This window comes from Rhyacophila brunnea, unplaced genomic scaffold, assembly GCF_057557595.1.
Source record: "Rhyacophila brunnea isolate RB1 unplaced genomic scaffold, BYU_Rbru_1.0 scaffold_23, whole genome shotgun sequence".
Classification (NCBI taxonomy): domain Eukaryota; kingdom Metazoa; phylum Arthropoda; class Insecta; order Trichoptera; family Rhyacophilidae; genus Rhyacophila; species Rhyacophila brunnea.
In genome coordinates this window covers 17,708,523-17,716,546 of record NW_028232893.1, presented here as the reverse complement: position 1 = coordinate 17,716,546, position 8,024 = coordinate 17,708,523, and positions in this window count along the sequence as shown.

Below are 8,024 nucleotides of genomic sequence, written 5' to 3'. Positions count from 1 at the left end.
ATTATAAAATGAAAACACACACACTGCAAACGAATGACTTCATCGAAGCTATTCTATACACAATGCGGCTTTCGGCAGTTATTTGCGGTAGTTTATTGTATAGGAGTAGGTACTTATTACAATTGTTACAATAAGTTAGCCGTCAAAACTCTCTATCTCGCTCTAAAAGTTAACACATCCAAGAGAGGTGCTGTTAAAACATAGCACCTTTTGACAGTTCAGCGCATCTATTCTATACACAACGCTGTTGTCGGCCGCTATCGGTGGCTATCGAATTTAGTTTATCATATTTATGTATTGAGGTGTTATAAAATTGTTATAAGTGCAATGTTTTAACAGCACCTTGTTTGGCTGTGTTAACTTTTAAAGCGAGGTAGATAGTTTTCACAGTTTTGATGGCTAAATTATTGTAAAAATTATAATATATACATATAATAAACTACCCTAGATGGTCGCCGATAGCAGTCTTGTGTATATAATAGATGCGCAGACGGTTAACTTATTGTAACAATTAACTGCCTCAATACATAAATGTGATAAACTGCCCTCGATAGCCGCCGATAACAGCCTTGTGTATATAATAGATGCGCAGGTCAACTTAATAAAACATCCGACGATCGGCCGAATTTTCTGAGTGTGTTTATGTATTTAAAAAAAACTCATTTTACCACACACGCAATTATTTTATTTTTTATTATTTAAAACAAGTAAGTTAAATTGGGTATTGGGTAAGCATTTAATTGTAGAGATTGCAATACCGGCATTCAAGTATCTATCAATACCAAAATACCAGTTTATAAAATCCAAAATACCGGAATTTTCAGTATTAAGAAAGCACACTCGTTTTCGTTTTTGAAAATGAATTATAAGTTATATGCTGCTAAAATGCAAATATATTGAGTGAATCCAACAGAGGTAAAAAAATGATGAAACAAATTTCATCAAATATACTTATATCTACTAATAAATAATTGTCGCGATGAATTATTATAATAATATTATTTCAAAATAGAAAACATCCGTGACAAAAATGTTCAATTATTCTATAAATTATTGATGCTTTTCCTGCAGCCGTGACTTATTTGCACTTGATGAACTTTTCAGGGCTTTAATTAAAATTATCAATAGGTATATTCAAATTATCTGTAAAAAAATCACTAGTTCTACAATTAGGATGAATACATATTTTTAAATGTCAACATAATAAATGTAGGTATGTAGGTTTTTGCTATAAAATTATATTTTTAAAAGATTTTAATAGCTGTATTTATTGATAAGCACCTACTGTTATACTACCTGTTATACTTATACCTGTTATACTACCTACTTTTAATGTTACCGGTATTAATACCGGATCTAATAATAATTAATACCGAAAAACCGGTATTGACATTTTCATTCGGTATTGCAATCCCTACTTAATTGGGACGGCGGGTGCTCGCCGCCCGATAGCAAAATTATTTTATTACATTTTTTTAAACGTGAAATTCATGGTCTGGACAGATTAAATAAAATGACGTGTCCACCTACCTACGTGCCCTTTTTGACAGTTTTTTTTAAAGGTTCCCATTTGGGTAGCAGTCTTGCGGTCGGGCATTGCCGACTCAAGTAGAAAGCCGATACTTTCACAACGACTGGTCCTACTTTTTCCGCCCCTCCCGTTGTTGTCTATAGATGACCTGTCACTGTTCTATAGAGTGCTCATACTGACGCTTTTGTCGTGTTCACACAGGGAATGGTTTGATTTAGATAAATTACATGATAAATAATACACTAGCATTAACGCACCTTCTACAAATGTAATGCATAGATCAATGCTGCCTATATTTTGGAAATCGATATTACCATCGGTTTTTGTGTGAAGAACTAGTCTAACTTTGACAGCTGATGAATAACAGGAATGTATATTATTTATTAATAACACTGATAGTTAATATATTTGATTTGAGAATTTTTTTATAATTCAATTTGAAACGATAAAGAGCGATTCAATAATTCAAGCAATCTGGGATCTGATTTTGACAGCCGAAAAGTGGACCACTCGTTGCTTGTGCAAAAAGTTATGCTCAGGCCTTATTAATCTAAAGATGGCGGTGGGCCGGGCAATGAATAACGCCTCAATACAGCTACTCAATACAACATACTAATTATTCTTTCATTTTCTTTAAAAAACGGGGGAATTTTTTAATTAAAAAAAATTTAACTTAGCCTGTTTTGAGTCAAACAATTATTTAGACGGTAATAATTCATCGGAATATCAAAGTAGCAATTCATAATCATTATCATGAGCAAAGACAGGACGCGAAATACAATTTATTATTTATAAACAAAAATAAAATTATCCGAAGTACATAATTATTAAGTTCGCACAAATAGACCAGATTCTTTATTTTTGACCTTCACACAGCACTTTGGCCATTAAGCAACAATTATTTATTATTATCAATAAATTTGATCATTATTTTTTTCGAGGATGTCATAAAAACTAATTACTATGAATTCAGATTTTAATTTTCAACCGTAACCGATTTGCTGTATATTAAATTATTATAATAATATACACATTCAATGATACAATGCAAGGACACCTTATAATATATCAATTCATTATGATATTCGAAATATGACCAGTGGCGTATTTAGGGACGTGAATGTGGAAGGAATGATTCACTAATAATATAAATGCTTGCAAAAGAAGAAGAATCGTTTCCATTTTTGGCACAAGCTAAATGTTTCTAGATACGAATATTAAAAGGTCCTCCTGTTTGTCTAATATATTTGGCTTCACAAGAGTCACAATTTAATAAATAAATAATACCACTTTGGCTAAGCATATCTAATTTACTCTTTATTTTAGTAACTTATTCAAATAATTTTGTGTGTTTTGAGTATCTACATTTCCCACAATATTCTTCAAACGCTCATTCCTAAATAACTATTAAGGGCGGACGTGCTCAGCGTGGGTCAAAATGGAGCTTTTTTTCTATTTTCAAAGCATGATCCTGAATTTTTTCGGTTAGGTACATGTTCAAACAGGCGCGTTAACATCATTTTACTCCTTACTTCAATAATAGTTTGTCAATTTATGGTTACGGCCGTATGTTGTAGCTTAACCACTAGGGAATGCCAAAAGAAATAGCGTATTTCAAAAAAACACTACCTTATTCTTAGGTCAAAATTATTATAAAGAAATCATTATTCGTAGGATGTTTATCACACTTGAATGGTCAATAACATAGCTTATAATGAGTACCTTTATAATTATCTTTGAATGTGTTAATCTTGCCCATTTTTTGAATAATAAAATGCCTAATTCTTGTCAAATTTGGGATCACAGAGATTATCAATATAATTTTTTATCGTAAATATTTCACTATAATAATGTCAATATAAATTATACTGATGGTTTTATAAATGCGTTTAAAAATTAATAAATGTAAAAAATCTTAACACCACTGCACATGTATGTACTGAAATATGACTATATTCTAAAACATTAGAGCGAGAGGTTTAAAAGAATACTATTTTATGTAATAAAAATACTTTATGCAGTCATCAAATCTTTAAAATAAATATAAAGGATAATAAGGCTTCAAAATTATTTAAATAGATTATCTACAACGTTTAAGGTATGTCCAGGATCATGCTTTGAAAATAGAACAAAAGCTTCATTTTGACCTACGCTGAGCATGTCCCCCCTTAATAATTTTACCCAATGTACCCAGAGTGTTCATCAATTACCAGTTTAAAGCTCACATTTAATAATGCTATTTTTTTTTAGATTTATTAGCCAAAATACGATTAATTTCACATGCGTCATAACCATTATTTTATCCAATAATTTGCTTGATAGTTTTTAATTCCAAAGCAAAACTATTTTCAGACATTGGAACCATTAATAAACGGCGTACCTATAAACGTATATAAACAGATAATTTATGGGAAATATGATGTCTAGAAGATTTGTTAATAATATTATCACTGAACAATCCTTTTTATAGAAATGCTGAAAGTATATTCATTGTTTTTAACATTGATTGTTAAATCCAAAAAGTAAATTTTATTGTTCCCTAGTTCCATTTTAAATATAATTGATTTGTTAATATTATTCATGTCTTTTAAAAAATTATGTAATCGTCTTTCCGTGCTTCCCTACAAGGTCAAGATATCATCTACAAATTATATTATACCTACCAATAAATGATAATATTTAATCTCAAAAAAAAATTAATTACTTATTAATTTTTATGGATTTTATTGAGTCTAAGATAAGCAATTATTTGAATTCATTTAAAAATATCATTTATTAATATAGATAATATGTTGTAATGCACAAAACTACTCGGTGTTGAAACCAGAATTTAAAGGTAGAAATGAAAGTGGATGATGAAACGATTAGATGTAGACATAGGTAATATTAGTTGCAAAGATTTTGTTATGCCTTGAGTAATATTTTTATACTCAATTTGTCAGAAATACATGCGCATCTTTTAAAGACTGATTTGAACTGATTTGAGGTCTCCTTTTCAATCCTCTGACGATCCATATAGGTGGTGGGTATCATTGTAAAATTCATGCAGTAAAGTCCCGTGGGGGTAGGCAGATTGAGCGTCGCTTGGGGCGGCAGTTACTTGAAGGGCGACAAATCAAGGAGAATCATTAGGTATATAGAAATAGCTACTTAAACTTAGTACCAAGTAACGAAAATATCTTACTCTACAAAAATGTCAGCTTACTGGTAATAATAATTGTCTATTGAAGCAGAGATGCATTTAAATTAGATTTGGTTGAGACTAATAATTAATAGTATAGTTATAATTAAAAGTAGGTGTATATTAAATACTAAGGATAATTATTTTGTTTACATGTTGTACAATACTAGCATAGTAAAAATGGGATGGAAATAATAAATATGTGTATCGCTAAATGGTACAAACCAAATGTGTCAGAAATATCAATGAAATAGGACCTCATACTGGTGATTTGGGTAAATAAAATATAACAAAAAAAAAAAAAAATTATATTTTAGTGGTAAGTAGGTACCCATATATTATTTTCCTGATGTTGGAGTCTTCCAAAGATGCTGAAAACTGGGGCGGCTTTTGGCGCTGCTTAGGGGCGGCATTTTGTCTAGGGACGTCACCAGCACTCGAAATGGAGAATTTTACGAACTGGAGCGTTCGGTAATTTTATGAAAATATTGACATAGTTATCTAATTTTATGTGTTTTATAAAAATAAGTGTAGGATTTTTTTATTATATTATGGCCATTCTAGCTCAAATGATAAAATTATTTTTTTCCATGAGACGGAACGACAATGTTGCCGATTTTATGACCCGGAACGGCGCTGCGGTGCGTTCCGGTCCATTTCAAGCCCTGGACGTCACTGAATTCATGACATTGCTCCATCTGTCGTAATCTACATGATCGGTCAGTCATCGATCGCGACTTTCGAACCCCTCGCCCACACTATTATTATTATTAAACTGGCGCTAGGGGCCGTTCAGGTCCATGGCCGACTGCACAACGTTTTTCCAGGCATCTCTGTCCAGCGCTCTCTCTTCCCAGTTGACTATCCCCAGCCTTTCCGCATCCCTTTGAATGTTGTCCGCCCATCTCCGTCGAGGGCGGCCAAGAGGTCGAGTGCCAGCTGGTGTGCCTTTGTAAATCCTATAGAGAGTTCTAGATCGTTCAGATCGTACAACGTGGCCCGCCCATCTGAGCCTTCTTGACCTCAGAATATTAGTGATTCTAGGTTGGTATCGGTCGAAGAGCTCAGCGTTTGTGCGGATGCGCCACCGGTGGTTCTCATTGACGGGTCCAAGTATTCTCCGGAGGATTCTGTTTTCAAACACTTGGAGCGCCTTTTCTTGTTTTTCTGTTAAACCCCACGTTTCACATCCATACATGACGATTGGCTTGATGACCACGTTATACACCCGGAATTTCGTTTTGATGGACAGCATTTTGGACCTGAACAGACGACTCAGCGCGAAGTACGCTGCATTTCCACTTCTCAGTCGGTCAGAGAGCTCTAGGGACATTTCATTTTTAGAGGTAATGTTGGAGCCCAAGTACTTGAAGAGAGAGGTTCTCTCGAACGAGGAGTTTCTTATTCCAATGTTTCCAGAGGGTTCAATGCCTCTTGTCATTTTCAAATACTTGGTCTTTCCCACATTTACTCGTAGATTCAACCTTTTCGCTGTGTCCTCCCACACTGACAATCTCAAATATATGTATTGCCTTTCGCACATTATTCTAAGAGGCATTGATGGAGAGGATTATTAAATGATTTAAATGATATGTTAAGCTTAGCAGCGTAAATCGGTTTCTTTATAGTATAATGTTAATACCTATTTTGTTAATCATGCACCGTAGTGCTTAAAGAAGAAAGTAAATAAAGATTTTTTTTTTTTGGACTGGCTCTGCTGTCTGCTGACGTTATCCCGCTCCCCATACGACGCTGCAAATTTCTCTAATGCCACAAAGCTGGCCTCTGTTGCTATTCAGATCTCCATATCCAATTGGGCCCGTGTGAGGACGGATCCTGGCAAACAGCTCCGCTCGTTCGAGTTCCATAAGCGGGCAATCCCAGCGGATGTGTTCAACATCTTGGTGGTCATGCCCGCAGGTACAACCCGGCCCATCTACTTACTATCAAGCCAAACTCGTGGAGTCTGGCGGCAAAGTTGCCATGGCCAGTGAGGAACTGGCTAATCCAGTGCGAAGGTTGGAGTCTTATAGTTTGGCGCCTGCAGAATACGTCTGGAAAAAACGGTAAGTGTGCCGCCCCTTGGGGGAGGCGGTCCACCTCACCTGCCATGCCGCAAATGCGGTCTTGTACACAATGTCGCTTACAGTTTTCCTGTAAGGAACGTCCTCGGATCTCTAGGATGGTGTCAGATGGATACCGGCGAGTATTGTGCTGATCCCCCTCAAGAGGAGGGTGCTCGATCCTTTGACTTGAACGTGCAGATCGAGGGGTAGCACCCCCGCGAGTACGGCAAGCGCGTCAGTAGAAGTTGTGCGGTAGGCTTTGGTAAGCGAGATCAGCGCAAGTCGCTGCCTGCTTAGTAGTGCGCGTCTCTCAAAAGCGTCTCGTAAATTCATTAACTCGTGAGTTAATGAATTTACTCGGGAATGCCAAATGCTGGAGGCGTAACCGGTAATTCCCTTGAAAATTGCGCCGTATGCAACCTTAACGGCTCTAGGCTTAAGTCCCCAATTGCTGCCCGCCATTCGGACCATTCTCTGATAGGCCGAATTGGCCTTAGAGACGGCCGTCTTGGCGTGGTGAACGAAAGACAGCTTGCCAGATACGTAACCCTTTTGGAGAAACTGAGGTCTGGCCAAAACGAACCGTGGGTGGCCGTCGAGTTATGTTGACCCGAGGACTACCCCTGAGGAGGAGAGCTTCCGTCTTGCTCAGAGCAAAGATCAGCTTGTTCAGCAACCCCCAATTAAGGATTCTACCCAAGGCGTTCGTGGCTGCACGCTCAAGTGCCGGTCGGCTCGTTGCCCCAACAAGCAGGAGCAAGTCGTCGGCGTACATAGTACGCGTAAGTAGTGGCAGGGACAGAACGTCGTCAAACAGTATTTTCACTTTAACAGGCCACTGATCTAAACCTATTTGCAAGGATCACTCATGGGTGAATTCTGTTATTTCTAACCATCCAGGAATCTGTATTTTTTCTCACACTGTCATGGCGAATTTTATATTTGAACGAGACATAATAAGATATATATCCATTTTTAAATACATCTATTCGACAATGACACTCATTAATATTCATGCTATTTCATTACTTCTTTGTGATCACGAAATGGTCTAATAGTTTTTTGCGATTTATTCAAAACTTGATTTTTGGGGAACGTGTGTTCTAGGACCTAGGTCTAGGCGACTCAATTACCACGCCATATGCTTCACCGTATAACAAACGTGAAAAGATTTTAAACATTGTATTCCTAACAATTGATTAGGTACATACCATCAACTCCTCTGTATAAAATATTTTTATTATTA